The sequence below is a fragment of the Petromyzon marinus genome, chromosome 6, assembly GCF_048934315.1.
Source record: "Petromyzon marinus isolate PM22_M1 ecotype Great Lakes invasive population chromosome 6, UKy_Petmar_22M1.pri1.0, whole genome shotgun sequence".
Classification (NCBI taxonomy): domain Eukaryota; kingdom Metazoa; phylum Chordata; class Hyperoartia; order Petromyzontiformes; family Petromyzontidae; genus Petromyzon; species Petromyzon marinus.
The window spans coordinates 8987907-9005150 of record NC_133672.1 but is presented as its reverse complement, the minus strand read 5'-3'; positions in this window follow the sequence as shown (position 1 = coordinate 9005150).

The following is a 17244-nucleotide window of genomic DNA, read 5'->3' as shown; positions in this document are numbered from 1 at the left end:
CAATGCAACTCCTGTAACGTTCTCTTCTGTGGCCTTCTCAGATCCAAATTGTTGCCAGATTGCCTGCAAGGTTATTCTCATTCTCTCCCAAATGCTCCATGGGACTCACACCGCACCCATCCCTTACCTCCAGATTCGCTAAACTACTTTACACCACGGTCTCTGCTCCAGCGGCCAAGGCCTCCGGTCGAATTCCAAATCAACCCCTGCTCATTGGGAGCCAATTCCTTCCCTACTGCTTGCCCCTATGGGAATTGAATTATCCCTTCTGCTGGACACCCACACTGCCAATTCCATTCCCCTGTTCAGGTCCAGGCTCAAGACATTCGCGTTATTCCTCGTGACTTATAATTGTTTCTAAAGGGTCTTTATTCGCACCTTCACCATACGAATGTCTTCTTCCCCTCTTCACAAACAAAATATATAAACCTATTCGAACGATCGCAATGCGTATGCCCCATCGTGAGATGCGGTCACACAACGCTTTACAAATCCAAGTGGTGTGCCATCGTATCGAGTTGCAAAGCAGAGAAATCTAACACAGTAATTCATATTCTTAGTTTTTTCGGTAAAGTCACGTTGAAGAGAAACAACAAAATAACAAAATATATATATAAAACAATAAAAAATTCTCACGACGTTTCGACCATAACTCAAACGGTCATCATCAGGTGTGTCGGTTTGCATAAATTTATTTTGAAAACGGCATATTTATTTATATATATAAAAATAACGTTTGCGTCACGCGCAACGATGGCAGTTTGCCAGGACTAGTCCATCTATTTTTTGAAAAGAGGAGGGGGGAGACGAAATTTGTTTTTATGTATGCTGTCTGAAAGGCACTGTAAGCGTGAACAATCAATCAAGAACTGAAATGATTTATCAAATCTTTCCAATGATTGCTAAGATAGAATCCATCTTCTCGGTTGAAATTGTCTCTGTGTTTGTATATGTGGATAGCCTCATGAACGAATCTCTCATGGAAGCCAGATGGCTTACAAAGAACCTCCGTCTTGGAAAAGTCAATGGCATGTGAGCCTACTGAATTAGAACAATGATCTGCTACGGCCGAGGTGTTGGTCCTACCGTGTTTAAGGTCTGCTTTATGTTCACGAATGCGGTCCGAGATATGGCGTTTGGTTTCTCCAATGTAACTACTACCACAGAGGCAACTCTGTGGTAGTTTCCTTATTCACCAAGGTTCCTGTACCTGACACCATTGCAATCATTGAAGACTTGGTTCATCAAGGACTAAACACTGAGGTACCCCCCCTGGTGAGACACTGTTTAACCAATACATACTTCACTTGGAATGGAACTTTCTACAAACAAACTGAGGGCACCCCAATGGGCTCCCCCCTTTCTCCAGTTATAGCTAACATTTTCATGGAGAAATTTGAGACTGACGCCATCCAGACTGCCACTCTGCGCCCAACCTTATGGAAGAGGTACGTGGATGACACTTTTGTCATCTGGCCACATGGCCGGCCTGCTCTAGACAAATTCTTCGACCACATCAATTCCATACACCCAGCCATCAGATTTACCATGGAAGTCGAAATAGATGGCAAGATACCTTTTTTGGATGTCCTAATTAAAAAGAGACCTGATGGTTCAATGAGCCACTCTGTCTACAGGAAAGCTACCCATACGGATGCTTATCTGAAACCGGATTCCCACCACCATCCATCACAGAAGAATTCTCTCATCAAGACTCTGTATCATAGAGCCCAATGCATATCCGACCAGGAACACATAAGCAGTGAACTCAAGCACGTACACCAAGCTCTTAGGGCTAATGGTTACTCCGACTATACAATCCGCAAAGCTATCACTCAAACCATGAAGAAGAACCCTCTTGAGGAGCCTTTCAAAACCATCACTTTACCCTACATTGCTGGGATCACAAAAAAGATCTCCAAAATCTTGAATAAACACAAGATCCAGGTCCGTTTCAACACATTACATAAAATCCGTGATCTGGTTCCGTCTGTAAAAGATGTGATTCCGGACATACAATACCCTGGTGTCTACAAACTAAGTTGCCTCTGTGGTAGTAGTTACATTGGAGAAACCAAACGCCATATCTCGGACCGCATTCGTGAACATAAAGCAGACCTTAAACACGGTAGGACCAACACCTCGGCCGTAGCAGATCATTGTTCTAATTCAGTAGGCTCACATGCCATTGACTTTTCCAAGACGGAGGTTCTTTGTAAGCCATCTGGCTTCCATGAGAGATTCGTTCATGAGGCTATCCACATATACAAACACAGAGACAATTTCAACCGAGAAGATGGATTCTATCTTAGCAATCATTGGAAAGATTTGATAAATCATTTCAGTTCTTGATTGATTGTTCACGCTTACAGTGCCTTTCAGACAGCATACATAAAAACAAATTTCGTCTCCCCCCTCCTCTTTTCAAAAAATAGATGGACTAGTCCTGGCAAACTGCCATCGTTGCGCGTGACGCAAACGTTATTTTTATATATATAAATAAATATGCCGTTTTCAAAATAAATTTATGCAAACCGACACACCTGATGATGACCGTTTGAGTTATGGTCGAAACGTCGTGAGAATTTTTTATTGTTTTATATATATATTTTGTTATTTTGTTGTTTCTCTTCAACGTGACTTTACCGAAAAAACTAAGAATATAAATCTAACACAGTTATTATGGAACAGAATAAGCGAGCAGAAACCCTCGGAAATTCCACAGTCAAACGATGGCGAATATGGAGAGACTCCGATGATTTCCCGTACTGATTTCACACAGAAATATATTTATATTTTTTCTCACATATAATGACGGCGCAACGGGATTCACATTTTCATGCCCGTTGCTGGATGCCCCCTGCACCGCTCCCTCCGCGTCTCGTCATCAAAGCCTCTCTCTCTCTCCCCAATCTCGCGTTGACATCGTACCGATGCGTTAAAAGGCAGACAAACAGAATTGTAGTTTTTTTTTTCCCTAAATAACATGATTAAACCACTTGCATTCGTGGTGGCTTCTTAACGTGCGCACAGCTGTGTGAAATTCAGCCGCACGATTCCCGGCAATAGCTTGTTCGTGTGTCTATTTTTGTTTTGTTTTTGTTCATTAGGAGCGTCAAGGAGCCTTATTGCAGTTGGTGAGCTGGGCATCGCAGTTGTATTTCCCCCCATCAGAAATGCGGAGAGAATTGGTTTTAGAGGCGCAAGAAAAACTCGTGGACGTTATAAAATATGCAATCGATTGCTATCGATTCTTAGGATCAAAATATATGCATCAAATCGCACGTGGACAGTGCATTCACCACAATGCAAAAACAATAGTATCGATCCCTGAATTGTGATCCTGAATCACAACCATTAATTGAATTGCCAGAGGCAGAGTCAATCAATAGCATTCATTACACCCTTAGTATATATTACATATTGTATATACACCGGGGGCAGAGTGGTGGAGCAGTGGTTAGTTGGATAACAGACTGCGCTTCAAACCCTACGACCTGAGTTTGAGTCCCATCGTTGGCTGACATCAGTGTTGAGTGATATCTGTATTTTTCCTGGGCTACCCCATTCACCACCCTGCACTTACAAGCGTGGCGAAGTATGGACAAACACCCTCTAAAATGAAGGGTTGTGGTCAGGCGTTAATCCAGCAGTGTATTATATTCTGAAACTATGTTATTGTAAATGCATGAGTTTGACTCATTTTGGTACCTCCTTCTCACGAATGCTTTTTTTATTTACTTTACTGCATGCACTCTTTTGTTGTATATTTTAAAGAAACTCTTCACAATATGCAGCACGCTATATATACAATGTAACGCTTGCGCAATTATGTCTACTGGAGAGGATGTGGCTGGTGAGATAATGACAACTTAGGGTGGCCTTTATCCAGCAGTGGATTGATCATGGCTGATGAACAATCCACTGCTGTGATTTTTTACTCTATATACATTTTCTTGCTGTGGTTTTCACACCTGATGATGATTGCTTGTGTTGCAATCGAAACATCGTGATAATGTAATTTTTTATTTGTATTATTTTATTATTTCCCTTCTACGTGACTTTACTGAAATAACCAAGAGTATGAATCCCTGCAGTCACGAAAGCTTTAAATCGAAATGATTTTTTACTATTAACATTTGGGATTGAAATGTAGCATTCTTCATTGAAATCTGCGTGCATTTCAAATTTAAAACTTTGAGTTAGTTAATCAATGCGACGAGCTCTGTCGTGCTAGCAAATTCAAACAACTGTCAGCTCCGTGAGCTTTGTAATCAATCTTGGCTAATTAGACAGCACACTCTAATGGCTACGTACACAAGAACCGGACTACATATCGTTTGAAAGCAGCAAAGTCAATCAGGCCCGTACAGGCATATTGTGGTGTAACGAAGTGAGCTGTCACGCATCTGGATATTCGCGTTTGCGTGTGTGAGGGTATTTCCAATTGACAAGCGCAACCAGCAGCGCACAAACAACAACACAAAAAACATACCAGAAGAAAGCAGAGATTTGTTTACCCTTAGAGGTGTAACATTTTGCCTCGTTTTCATTGTAAGAACTGTTACGATTGGGGTGATGGTTTCATTCAATCACCATCGTCCACTATGGTTAAGCCACTGCTAGATGAAATCCACTGCTGTGGCCTCCATCGATCCTGCGATGTAATCATTCACCGAACACATGAACGTTGAACTGATTTTTTTTTATTCGGTAATTATTTTGTTTAACTTGGTGTTGATTGCAGCACCTCTAGTGGCTGCTTGAGCTACATTCACCAATGACATTAATTAGAAAACAGATTTTTCTCACACACTTTTCGATGCAAGTATTGTTGAGTGCAAACAATCATTGTGTAGATGAATCAATACAATGTTACATCTCTATTTGTGAAATTTTACCACAAATGTATTTATCCAAGTTTAGATCTCAGTACGTTACTTTGTTTTTATAACAGTGTCAGTTTGCTCATTGGAACGTACTGCTCTTTAAGTTCAGCTACTATATACAAAAGGTACATGCTTGAAACATGAAGAAGATTTTACATGTATACATCGTAGTGTAATGACATTAAGGGTGTCACTGTGGTGTTAGTGCCAGGCACTGTCATAAGAGTGCTACTGTGCATCTGGAGCTTCTCTCTGGGGCCAGAGTGAGTATGACATGCGAACGGGCGCTAGGGGGCATGGTCCTGGTGACGGCCTGAGAGGGCAAGTCAGGACGTGGTAGTCTGGTTGAGCCCGAGAGGGCACGTGACCTGGACAGGCTAGTGAGGGGGGCCCGAGGAGGGCTTGAGGGACATGTGATGCTCGGTCGAGATCCTTCGGGAAGGGTCACGATGGGGGGCGTGGCCGAGGGCAGAGCAAGGCCACGCTCGGGAGCGTAAAGGGGCAGTCCCGAGAGTATTCTTGGCTGTTCTCTGGAATCAACCCTCGGCACTACGTCTCTTGGATCGGGGGTCTTCGTTCGGCAATGTGGGTCAGCCAGAATGTTACTGACTGACCCGGTTATGTAGTTACCCTGTTAGGCCTAGGTGTTGTTACCCTGTTCGGGTCTAGTTAATGTGTACGTTTATGTCGTTATTCTTGTTGGGGCTGTGTAATGACGTGTTGTCTCCAAGTCAAAGTGTGTGCTTCCATGTTTAAAACTACAACTGGAGTCAGAAGTCAAAAGTAACTGTTAGGTCATAGCCTAGCGTTAATAAAATATTGACTCGTCGGTAAACAACTCACCAAGTCGTCTTCAGACGAAGAGGATGACAACAGGGGTATTCCACAGACATAGCCTCGGGAGCTGCAGCCCCAGAGATGGAGCGCGAGGAGATTCTGCTGGTGGAGCAGTGAGGGAACCCGGACCTCGCCGCGTCGTCGTCGCCAGAGGGGGAGCGCCGATCGCCATCAGAATGCATCGACAACCTTCTGGTCGCCGTTGCTGCTCTGGCTGCTGCTGTGAAGAGGATGGACGTCGTCGGTGCCCTAGAGACGCGCCAAGAAGTCTCCACCGCCGCGGGTTCGAAGCGCGGTCAAGCGCCAGTGGCCGCCATTTTGCCGGACGGGCGGGATGAGATTCCCGCCAAACCAGACCTCCCGACGAAAGTGCCGAAATTTCACGACGACGCTCTAAAGAAGAGGCTTCTTCTGGTAAAGGAATTTGCGGCTGCGGGTGGTGACTGGGAGGCGTTTCGACGACGCATCGCTGCCGCCTGCGATCTTGTGGGGTGGACAGAGGAGGAAGTGCTGCGGGCACTTCCCACCGCACTCGACGACGACGCCTTGGCAGCTTTCGACGCCATCCCGTCCGATGAAAAGTCGATGCTGACTCCAGCCCTCGCGCAGATGGCGGCAATTTTCGCACCGCCGTCCATCAAGCGCCAGAAGTTCACCACGCGAAGGTGGGGGGAGGCCGAGACGTCCATCGCCTTCCACAGTGCGCTCATGGTGCTGGCAAAATCTGTATACCCCGGCATGGACCACGTCGGACGAGATTCCCTGGTCCTTGAAATGATGTTGGTGCTGGCCCAAGAACTGTCTTCACTTCAAGTTGCACGGTGCCTCCAGGCACATCTCAACATCCAGCAGCGTGCGACCATGGCCGCATGCACCGGACCTCCTGAGGGCAGAGGAGCACCCAAAGATGCGAGGCCTCTGCAAGCCTGTGCTTCACTTGACGGTACCAAGTGGAAGACGGGCGATACGAGGTGACAAGGTGGCCGGAAGGAACCTTCTCCCACCAAGGAGACGACCCGGTCATCTGCTTCAGGTGTGGCCTGCCGGGACACGTCTCGATGGGATGCCACACCCGACGTGGGAGACCCTTCACGATGCCTCCATCCTCTGCTCGACCGTCCTTCACTCCGCTGGGTCCTCAGGCAAGTCGCGGTGCACCACACACACAGCCCTTGCAGTCACTCAGGCATTGTGTTCGGAGTCGCGGATCGTCGGTTTCTTGTCGGGATGCGTTGTGTGAGGATCGTGTTGTTGTAAGCGATGGGTAGCCAGGACGTGCCGGTCAGTTGTTGTCGTTAGGCCGCCATGTTGTTGCTGCAGCGGCGCGTTCGTCGCCTGTGAACGGAACCGTTCAGGGCGTAAAGGTGCGAGTGCTCATCGAGCATCCGCCACCATCATTTCGGAGATGATTTTTTATTGTTTTCTGCTTAATGCGCTACTATTTGGCCCGTTGACATCCCTTGTTTTTATGCTAATAGACAATCCTTAGGGATTATTGGCCAGATATCAGCGACGGTCTGTATAGGCGACATTTGGCTAACAGGACTGGCACTTGTCTCCAAGTCCCTGGCTGTACCCTGCCTGTTAGGGACAGATTTCCTTGGTAAAATGCTGCTGAAGATCCTTGTGGATCAGGGCTGCATTGAATTGCCATCGGGCCGTCGAATGGCGTTTTTGTCCTCCCCGACTCAGTTTCGCATGGCTAACACCTCGGTTCAAGCGCTGGCCATGCAAATAGTGAAAGTTCCCTCCAGTGCACAGATGCTCTTGCCCTTGCGTCTGCGTAAACAACTAGACCAGGAAACGACCGTGGAAGGGATGCTGTTGGTCCCTTTCAATAAGACAGTTCGAGGTCCGACCTTGGTTTATGTGCAGACCTTAGTGGCAAATGATCAGCAGCCGTTTTTCAAGGTTCTGAACATCAGGTCAGAGACGTCCGTCATACAGGCGGGTACTGTATTGGCTCACTCATCGGCCTCATGTTGTGAAGGAGAAAACGACAGGACTTTAAAAGTTGTGGCGGCCGTGGGGCATGGTGAAAAATGTGATGAGTCATGGCTTGATGCTCTCTGCACCAAGAGCAAGGATTTATCAAAGGCACAGAGGCTTGAGTTGCGTGCACTTTTGAAAGAATTCTCAGATGTTTTAAGTAAAACCAAATTCGATATTGGCTGAACGCCTTCGCTACATCACCACATCAACATGGGAAATGCCACCCCCATTCGCCAAAACCCATATCGATTGAGTCCCAAGGAGAAGGACCATGTGCATCACGCATTTGATGAGATGTTGGCCGCTGACATCATTTCCCCGTCAAACAGTTTGTGGGGGCCCCCATTGTGCTTGTTTAAAAGCAGGATGGGAGTCTGCACGTTTGTGTCGATTTTCTCAAGCTAATCAAAGTCTCCATGGCTGATGCATACCCGCTCCCATGGATGAATGACTCTTTGGACGCTTAGTTGGGGGCAATTACTTTTCAACTCTTGATTTGTTCTCGGGATTTTGGCAATTACCCTTGGACGACAGTTCCAAACCTAAGACTGCGTTGCGCACACCCCAAGGGTTATTTTAATTTAACTGGCTCCAGATGGGACTTCATTCGGCCCCTGCCACGTTCCAGAGGCTCATGGAATTGGTGTTGGCAGGACTCCAATGGGACGCGTGTCTGATTTACCTTGACGAAGTCATTGTTTTCGGCCGGACTTTCGAGGAACACCTGCAGCGGTTGCATGGGGTTTTCCTGATAAAACTGCGTGCGTGCGCACATGGCCAACCTCCAAGTCAGTGGGTGAAGTGCGTAGTTCCGTTGGGTTTGCCTCCTACTATTGGCATTTTGTTCCCGGGTTTGCCACAATTGCAAGGCCTCTCCACGTCCTCATGGCTAAAGGGCAGAAATTTCGATAAGGAGAGGAGGAGGAGGCTGCGTTTGCCGTGCTGCGAGATGGCCTGGTCAACGCATCTCCCCTTTGGTACCCTGATTTTTCTTTGCCCTATATCCTGGTTACCGATTCAAGTAACACTGGGATTGGTGCAGTGTTATCCCAGGTTGTAAATGGAGTGGAGCATGTGGTTTTATACGGTAGCAGAGTACTGTCACCAGTGGAGCAGCGCTACTGCGCGACGCGCTGGGAGTTGCTGGCTATCGTCCATTTCATCCAGCAGTACTGTCCGTACCTCTATGGATGGAAGTTCGAGGAACGCTCGGACAATGCGGCTCTCCTGTATGTGCTACGTGTCGAATAGCCGTCTGGGCAGCTCTCCCGGTGGCTAGAGGTCCTTCAGGACTATTCATTCATGGTCTCATATAGGAAGGGTGTTCGCCATATAAACGCTGAAGCACTGTCACGACTGCCACCGGGTGATCAGTGTGCATGCGTTACGGGGGCAGGGCGTTGTAAGCCCATTGAGACGGGACCGTCTCGCACTGTTGTGGATACAGCAGACGCTGCACACATGGGCACTGCTGATATGTGGCACAACACAATTGGCCTCACCCACACGGAATGGGGGCAACTCCAGGCGGAGGATGCCTCCTTATTTAAAATAAGGCGCCGTGTTAAGAACTCCGAGGAGGATGGGGGCCTACGAGCATTGTCCACCGTTATCCTTGGAGGGGGTCTATTGATGAGGTGGGACGGGGAATTGTGGAAATATAAGATCGTTGTGCCCACCGTTTTGCGGGGTAAAGTTATATGGGCGACGCATGAATGAGTGATGCATCTTGGTGTCCAAAAGACATTGTCGACTCTCCGGCTTAATTTCTTCTGGCCTGGGATGGCAGGAGACGTCCATTATGTTTTGAAAGGATGCCAAAAATGGCTTGCCCCCCTCTAAAATCGATCAGCATGTCCCTTGTGAATGAACTCATCGCGCTCGACGTGCTCGGCCCGTTTCCTTCCACCCCGCGGGGTAATCAATATTTGTTGGTGGGTGTCGAGTACCTATCTCGGTGGCCAATAGCCTGGCCGGTGTCGGGCTAGTCGGTTTTGGATAAGGGGGCCCCGGAACGCCTTCTTACGGACCACGGCAAAAAAAAAATTCTTATAAGTTACTTAAGGAGGTGTGCGATCTGTCAGGTACCAAAAAGGATCGCACCTCACCCTATCACCCGCAGACGGATGGCATGGTGGAACGTCTACACAGGACCCTGACATCCATGCTATGTCAGCAGGTCAATGAGGACCACTCTGACTGGGACCTGCAGGTTTCAGGTGTTCTCGCGGCGTACCGATTGGTCCATCACGCCTCCACCGGCTTCTCGCCGTGTTTCCTTATGTATGGGAGGGAGCAGGATCCACCAATTGAGGTTCAATTGAACCCGGAGTATGGTAACAAGAAAATGCCTAGCCCTATACGCCTTACCCTCAAGCGTTTGTCAGAAGCAAGGGAAGCTGCTAACCAGCGGATAGTTGGACTCCGGGAATCTGGAACTAAATGGTCACCAGGAGATATGGCCTGGCTTCACTGCCGGCAGGAGTAGTACATAACCCTGGTCTCAGTATCTTAACATTGACCGGTACCTCAGAATTTTATGGACTAACATATTTCTCTGGATAAATCATTTCGCATGCAGGTGCTATGTAGATTATTGCATCACAGGATCATGAGAAGCGCTTTCATCCAGCAGTGGACTGACCATGCCTGCTGATGGTGACAGATTTCTCAAGCAAATACATCTCAAGGGGACAAATGTTTTCAAATGTGGAATCCTATACTGGTGTTCATTCAAATGATTTTGCTGTATGTGGTTTTTGTTTTATGTCTCTGGTACGGATGGTGAACTAAATAGTAGGGTATCGTAACCCTGCAAATGTTCAGTGCTGTGGCAAAATCATTAATCAGCGTATGGTTTTATTAATGCATCATTTCACTGGTGCTTAAAGGCGTTGCTAACATTTGGAGAAAAAAAACCTGAGCCATTGATCAAACAACTACTGAGCTGGAAAGCAGCAGTATTCATCTGCACTCTAAGCGAATTATAACAGTTTCTCAGAACGATACGATCAACCAGACTTGTGTAGTGTGACAAGTTACATTTACCTCTGAGTAATTATTTCAGTGTCGCATAATAATTAATATCTTACACGTGTGTACACATTCAAGGGTTTGTAAGCATGTATGTCTTTCCATAACTTTGCTACTCATCCGACACACTATTGTTTAATAGGTCCATTATTTTAACTTTAGAACTTTGAAAATAATCCCACCTAAAATTTAAGCAGGACTCATCTTATTCCAATGCCGACACAAATTAGGCAACCGTTAATATTGGCGGCTTTCACGACAAACTCCTCAATGTTATTGATATTATAAACATGCCACCGTACTATGGATGCTTCCGTCGTGCAATTGTTAGTGCACTGCACTTGCAATCCAGAGGTCATCGGTTCCATCTCCCCGCATGGCAGTTGAAACAAAGGCCACAGTAGACTTGACTCGAAGCTTTCGTGACTGCAGGAATAACTCTTTGTTTGTTTCGGTAAAGTCACGTATAAATAAGAAATAATAAAATAACATAATAGCGTACGACGTTTCGGTTGCAACACAAGCAGCCATCGTCAGGTACAGAAGAGCTAAATTTACGAGAGAGAGGAAACACATAACCCCAGGTGTATATACAGACACCCAAGTAGGGGGGAACTAACACAGATACAACAGGGGACACAGAGGGTTGCTAAAGCCTGTTTGTTTGGTGTGATTCTCTCTCTGTGTCCCCTGTTGTATCTGTGTTAGTTCCCCCTACTTGGGTGTCTGTATATACACCTGGGGTTATGTGTTTCCTCTCTCTCTCGTAAATTTAGCTCTTCTGTACCTGATGATGGCTGCTTGTGTTGCAACCGAAACGTCATACGCTATTATGTTATTTTATTATTTCTTATTTATACGTGACTTTACCGAAAAAACCAACGAGTGAAGGCCACAGTTTATTAAATCCCCCCCTCCCCCCGCCTCTGTTCTCTCAGCAGCATGGTTGCACCAAAGCTTGTGGATTGTCAGAGTGGTGAGGTAAAGTGTCTGGCCAGTTTTGGAAGAGTGGGCCAAATACCCGCTCAATAGTATGTATGTACGTTGAACTTCTTTTGCACCATACGTAGCCAACCGTGCAAATCATAAAAAAAAATATTCATATTGCCAGAACATAAAAAAAAAGTTTTTTTACGCAGTTATAAGGTTGTTTTTAGGGTGGACATTTATATATTACGGTTAGGATAGCTTAATAAGGTTAGTTTACATAACTGTTTTTTTTCATCAAATCAAAAGGTGATTATTTCCGGATCAACCCGCATTTGCATATTAGAGCCGCGGACCACCTTGGACGACCGTCGTCGCAGACCACCGGTGGTCCAGTCCAGGGACCCCGCACTTTGAGAAACACCGCTCTCGATTATAGGGGCTCTCTAGGGCTTCCCCTCGTGGAGGCCCTTGTTACAGCCAACAGGAAAACACACACACCTCTTACTGACATATTCGTTCTTTGTTGGAATTCACTAATTAACATCGCTAAATATATTTTTTATCATTTCAAAGTAAGGCATGCTTGTCTCTTTTTTACTTGAAGGTGATTGGGGACAGGAATAAGCAGGTCAAAAATGACAGGGAATTATCTCATCCTTATATGTCTCGGTGAGGGGTTGTCAATTGATCACTTCATAGGATATAGAGCTTACCAAAATGAAAACTATAATTTTCAATCTTCAAAGATCATAGCTCACACACAAACACGGTTTTCAATTATAATGCCACCCCATTTATAGTTGCATTACTAAAACGTTGCTTTCTAGTTTTTATATTTCAGAGCAAAATGTTTAAATTGTGGGGAAATATAACACAATGCCACAAATGACAAAATATTCATCAATTACACATTGGCTGAGTTCAAAATTGGCTGCTAATCAGGTTTGCAATAAGATGTAGGGTCTTATTAACTGTGCTAGGGTCAGTAATAACTTGTAAATCGTAATTGAACATTTTTATTTGATCAGACACTTTATAATTTGACTGTAGATAACTATGTCTCTGCAAAATTGTAAAATCAGATCTCACTTCCCAGGAAAAAGGCAATTTGGGACCAAAAAAATAGGTCAAGACCTGAGAAAATTCATAACGTTTGCCTCTTCGCCGAATATACACTTAATTGCAACACAAAGACAAAACATTCGATGTTGTGTTAATTCATTTTCCATGCCAGTTATTACATCACCGTAAAATATAATTACAGGGGTTTTACATTACTTTATATATATAAAAACGATATTATGGTACTATAAGCATAACCAGTGATGAAATGTAAAATACCACACTGTAATAACAACGCAGTAAGTTATCAAAACAATACAGTACAGCATTGCTCCATAAATGTGAATTATTTTCTTCATACGTGACGACCTAGAGTATTTTGATTTATTCAAAGAAAACAAATATGTTCTAGATTTGTCTTGACAGAAAAATATAGTTTGCATAAAGAATCAGATGCTATGGACAACATCACCGTTTTGTAATTACCTGCAATACAGTAATGATGAAAAGCAACAAAACATAACCACATATACAGTGAGGATAGCTGTATTGAAATAGGATAAAATGAATATTGTAGAAAAAAAAACATTCAGTTTTGAATGCTCCTTTATATCATAAGTTTATGGTTCATAAACCCAATGAGATGTGAACAGAGACCCACGACATCTTCAGTTTGCTTTCTTTTGCATCACCACTCTATTTTTACATTAGATATGGAATATCTCATTTTGAGTCCTGTATTCTCTGATTTATGCAGTACATACAGTACATATTTGACCCTCAAACCACCTCACATTCCTCTGGTAACAAATAAAATGAGGTGCGTTCACTATGCTAGCAATTTTTACTTCTAAAATGTATCTGGTCTTGCACATTGTCGATAGATGCAAGTAATGAAATGAGCATTTGAAATTAGACATGCCCTGTGGTTTCGGCTTTTATTTTTTCGAGATATCGGTTGAACAAGTTTAACTCGTGTGTTTTTTGCACTCGTAAAGGGCCGTAGAGCAGCAAATTAGGTTAAGGCAGCCGTTCATGGGCAAGCTTCTGGAAGAAAAAAAACAACTTAAACCGTAAATGTGTAAAGTGGACCTGCTAGGATGGGTATATTGTGCTTGTAAGCTTCTGCACTGGGTTTGCTTAATTAACTATGACTGTTTTTTTCATTGCAATTTAGTCTATGGCCCACAATGTTTCTGATCTTCTTTTTCTCTTGTCCTAACACCACAGTCATCTTTAGGAAGCCACTGGAGCTAAGCAGTTTTAAATCTAGATTAAAAACTCATTTCTTTAGAACTGCTTTTTGTGCTTAGTTTTTGTCCTTCACCCAAACCTCTGATTAGCACAGTTTGCTACGTACAGTGAAAAAAAGTTCAACATATGTTTCCCCCCTACCTTCCGATGTTGGTTGTTATTTTCGGCTCTCTGATTTTACATTAACAGGTTAAATTTCTCACACTAACACAGCCACCTCGCGCGCGGACGCGGCAGCGGCTCTGCGATCTTCCATTAACATGTCAATCTCTCACATTAACATAGCCACTGCCATTAACATGTCAATCTCTCACATTAACATAGCCACTGCCATTAACATGTCAATCTCTCACATTAACATAGCCACTGCCATTAACATGTCAATCTCTCACATTAACATAGCCACTGCCATTAACATGTCAATCTCTCACATTAACATAGCCACTGCCATTAACATGTCAATCTCTCACATTAACATAGCCACTGCCATTAACATGTCAATCTCTCACATTAACATAGCCACTGCCATTAACATGTCAATATCTCACATTAACATAGCCACTGCCATTAACATGTCAATCTCTCACATTAACATAGCCACTGCCATTAACATGTCAATATCTCACATTAACATAGCCACTGCCATTAACATGTCAACCTCTCACATTAACATAGCCACTGCCATTAACATGTCAATCTCTCACATTAACATAGCCACTTCCATTAACATGTCAATCTCTCACATTAACATAGCCACTGCCATTAACATGTCAACCTCTCACATTAACATAGCTACTGCCATTAACATGTCAATCTCTCACATTAACATAGCCACTGCCATTAACATGTCAATCTCTCACATTAACATAGCCACTGCCATTAACATGTCAATCTCTCACATTAACATAGCCACTGCCATTAACATGTCAACATCTCACATTAACATAGCCACTGCCATTAACATGTAAATCTCTCACATTAACATAGCCACTGCCATTAACATGTCAACCTCTCACATTAACATAGCCACTGCCATTAACATGTCAATCTCTCACATTAACATAGCCACTGCCATTAACATGTCAATCTCTCACAATAACATAGCCACTGCCATTAACATGTCAATCTCTCACATTAACATAGCCACTGCCATTAACATGTCAATCTCTCACATTAACATAGCCACTGCCATTAACATGTCAACATCTCACATTAACATAGCCACTGCCATTAACATGTCAACATCTCACATTAACATAGCCACTGCCATTAACATGTCAATCTCTCACATTAACATAGCCACTTCCATTAACATGTCAATATCTCACATTAACATAGCCACCGCTCTCAGATCTTACATTGACATGCTAATTTCTCACATTAACATCACTAGCCCCGCCCACTTCGTTTATGACGCTTGGGCTACACCCATTTCAAACCTTTAAAACAGTCTGCCTCAGCAGCTTTCCTCTTTTCTCCTCCTGATGATGATCGCTTGTGTTGTGATCGAAACGTCGTAGTTTTTGTTGTTGTTATTTTTTTGTTATTCTTCTTTCAACCTATCGACGTGACTTTATCGAAAGACCCAAAGAATATGAATTCCTACAGTCACGAAAGCTTTAAGTCAAGATATATACATCTGTTTATGCAGTGTTGGCAACATGATGGTGATGTGGCCCAGTCTGAAGCCCTGTCGAGGTCTTCCACGGTACATGGCTGCCCCAGCAATCGACAGAGTAATAGATGTTACGTGGGCTGTGTCTCACCGGGATCACACGTTTCGGAATTGTTAGAGTAGCCCCACTTTTACATGTTCACTCTTTCAGCTGCCGACTCCCACTTAAAGGTGATTTCCACATATTCAGGTTGACCGATCTTTCTCTGCGCCAGTGATGAGGTGTTCTGCAATGTCGACGTCATGTCCTTTGGTTATTGTGTCGAGCTGTGATCGCCACTTGTCCAGTCGTGTAGAAGTCGGTGGTTATTTTTAAGTTGTTCAGTTGTGGCTAGGAAGTTTTTCCGTGATTTCAGGCGGCTTACAGCTGCTGTGTGAGTGGTCATATCGTGGATGTCTAATGTCCTCAGTATGCCGTGATCATTCTATTTTGCTTACGACCGCTCTCCTAAATGTCCTTTGGGGTGATTACAGCGAGCACAAACAGGCTGTTCATATTAGTTGGGTTAGGCATATGGTAATGTATCGGCAGCTCTTATTCAGCACAGGTGTCTGCTGATGAATTATTACAACATAATCTACAGGTACGGCCAGCGATGGTTGTGGCTATCTTTCAATTATTTATTAGGTTAAACTGAAAATGTTGCAGATATTTGTTTCTTTACGTATGGATATTATTGTTTTTTAAATGTTTCCCTGCTGTTCCACACTTTATTTATATTGACATACTCATACAAGGCATCTTTTGGTTAATGCATGTACATTTATTTGACATGTTCTGGGGTACACAAGTATACGTTTGATCACAGATACTATTTCAAATAATACAATTTGGATTTATTATGTTTATAGAAATGGTCAGCCATAGGCAGACTAAAGAGGAATTGTTCTGAGCCTGGACTTGAACCGGGGAAAGGCGTTAACCGGACAGGTGTGCAGGGGAAGAGGGAGTTCCAGACCACAGGGGCAGCAGAGGAGAATTAGTGACCTCCCACTGATTGAACGTTGACTGGGCTTTGATAGAAAGTCTTAATTGCTTAAGCAAAGAGTGCACGAAGGGGAGTGGAGTCAGATTAGACAGGATACGTAGGCAGGGTCGAGTCCATGGAGGATCGTGAAGACTATAAGACCGATATTGAAATTGATCTCAGGATGGAAGGGATTGCATTGGGGTCATGTGGTCTCTTTTACAGCTGTAGGTGAGTATGTCAGTGGCATTTTGGATCATCTGGAGTCTTGGTGATGAGGGATTCGAGAAGGCCGTCAAGGAGAGAGTTGGATAGTTGAAATTGGAGGTAATGAAGGTGGGAATGAGTGCCTCGAAATTGCCTGCACTGAGGAAATGCCGGATGTGGGAGATGTTAAGCAGAAGGAAGTATGATTTACTGCGGCAATCTGGTATTACCTCAGTACAATGTCGTGCCATCATTCCTCTGATACAGCAAAAGCATACTGTGCATTGCGATGCTGTTTAGTTTTCAAACCTTTGTGGTAGTCTCTTACACACATTACCTTGATAATAATGAAAAATAATTCTGGAAAATTACAAATGAGATATTTAAACTTTGGATG